This window comes from Pan troglodytes, chromosome 15 (genome assembly GCF_028858775.2).
Source record: "Pan troglodytes isolate AG18354 chromosome 15, NHGRI_mPanTro3-v2.0_pri, whole genome shotgun sequence".
Lineage (NCBI taxonomy): Eukaryota > Metazoa > Chordata > Mammalia > Primates > Hominidae > Pan > Pan troglodytes.
The window spans coordinates 31158572-31161113 of record NC_072413.2 but is presented as its reverse complement, the minus strand read 5'-3'; positions in this window follow the sequence as shown (position 1 = coordinate 31161113).

The window sequence follows — 2542 nt, the reverse complement described above, 5'->3', positions numbered from 1 at the left end:
GCAGGGCCAGAAAGAACAGGTCCTGTTCAATATGTACGAGGCCAGAGAGTGGGATTGGTTTGTTAAGGCTGTCACTGAGATTAGAGCTTCCTGGAGCTCCTGTCCTAACATCAAGTCAATTTCTTGCTAAACTCATTCTCATTTTAAATGGGAAAAAGATTAGACTGTTGAGTGCTTGGGGAAAAATATAAAACTGGCTGGTAGGCAAGCTTTCTTTAAAAAAAAAAAAAATCTCTCGGCCTTCTGAACTCAAAGATAGCTTAATAAAAGCAACGGAAAAGACTAATACCAGCGGAAGAAAAAATAAGAGGATGAGAAAAAAAAGAAACTAGATCCCCCTTAAAATCAGCATTCGTTAAATACCAGTGAAAGAAAACGACTTTAAAGTTCTTACAAAGGTACTGTTGAGACAGAGGAAGAGACTAACAAATAATTCAAGTAATATTTTGAGACTTTAACTCCAGAATGATGTAGGAAACAGGAGTTAAGGATGCAAAACTATGCTTACCATTAAAAGAGGCCATAATTCTCACATGAATACTTGCCCTTCCATGGTGTGGACGCCCTTCTCACCATGTAATCAGAAACTGTCCTGAAAGAGACCTGTTGCATGATGTAACTGGAAGACAGCAAAAATGATTACATTTTATTTTCTTACAAATGTGAAAAATAGTAAAGAAAGGGCTCCTGGAGGTTAACTTATCACCCCAGTCTGTTCAGGAGACAGGAGTGCAAGAGGATTTGGGGAGAAGTCTTTTTAGACCAGAGATAAAGCTGAGATTTATGAAAGGCAAGTGGGGAGGATACAGAATTGAGCAAAGAGACTCAGACGCTGGAAAAGTAGGGAGTTACACGGCATATTAAAGGAACTCCCCCACGCCTGGCAGAAGTGGCTGGCCCTGGCACCCCCATCATGTACAGTCATTGTTTGAGGACCATCAGGGAAGAGTGTGGCCTTGGTTCAAAAGTTGTAACATACTCCAAAGATACTGCTTCAGAAAGCTGTCAACCCTCTGTACTCCTCACAGCTGAGTAGCAGGTTCTTTCTTAAGGAGAGATGGCATCTAGCACACCTCCCTGGCGGCCACAGGCCATTCCTGTGCCATTTGGATCTACTTCTCCATAAATATTCAGGGGGCAGCCCTGCAGGCTTCCCAAGGGTTGTTCTTCCGAAGGCAGTCCTTCTTGCAACTGATATTCACTTCCCTTCTCCACTCCATTCTCCTCCTTCTCCCTTATCATCTCTATTGGTTTTGATGGTTTTTGAAAAAGTGTGTATTTCTCTTTTGCAGATGACTTGGATTTGTTTCAAAATCCCAGGGATCTGCATTGAGATTCTCCAACTGGGCTTTTCCCTAAATGCCAATGTATCCTTTCCCATCACTAAACAAAATCATAGGGTCTGCCTGATCATGTGGTCTGAGCAGCGGGGCTGCTTGGACATGAAGTGTGCATCTGATACCTGTCGCCTGATATTTCAGCTGAGGGAGTATTTCTAGGTATGGAATGTGTTGTCTACAGAACCCAAAGCAGCTTACCAGACACTGTGCTCCTTTCTTTCCTGTAGGGTATACAAGATGCCACAATTTGTTTTTTGTATGTTTATTTGTTTTTTACTTTAGAGGGAATGTCTCAGCATGTCTCTGACTGCTGGGCCCGTAAAAACTTTACCCATGTGACAGGCCCCTGAATCCTCAAAGGGTTTATTTCCTTCCCTCTGTAGTACATGTGCCTTACTCAATTTGTCTGTCTGATCAGCATAATATCATCAATGCAATGGATAAACATGATATTCTGAGACCTCTTCAGATGGTTCATATCACTTAGGACTATGTTATGGCAGAGTTAACATAGCCCTGGGGCAAAACTGTGAATGCATTCTGCTCTCCATACCATATAGATGTGGACTTTTTCTGTTCCCCTTTCTTGATGAGAATCAAAAGCAGCATACTTGCTAAATCAAAGGCTACATATCACGTACCTGAGGTCCTTGCCAGGGTGAAATCCTATATTCCAAGAGAGTGCCCCTAAGTCGATAAACTCTCCTTCATCCAATCTTATGTTCTGGTCTCCTTTGTCAAGCAGCCTCAAAATCCAATCCCAGGAGTACTTTCCCAGCTTCTGCTGGTAGATGCTGACTAATTTTTGTAGCAACTTTTGGACACAGTTGCTGTCTCTGTGATCAGGCCAGCGCAGATGTGGGTTATGCTGAACTCAATCCTAGGTATCAACATGCAGCCGGAAGTGCAGATAAACCCTGAGTGGACACCCCGGATGCCTTGCTGGGAAGAAAGCCCTCCCAGTGTTTCCTCACATGCAGAGAGCTCTAGCTCTTAACAGGGATGAATGGGTTCCCCACACAGGCTCTGAGGAATCTGGGAAACCAAACTCTTTAAGGATATCAACTCAGATGTCCCTATCCAATATTCAAGCTTCCTCATATTCCCAACTGGTGCTCGATTATTAGTCCTGCCTCTACTAAGCATCTCATCATCTCTGAAGCTCAGGGATTCCAAGCCCTGAGGTTGGTTTTCAGGTTTTT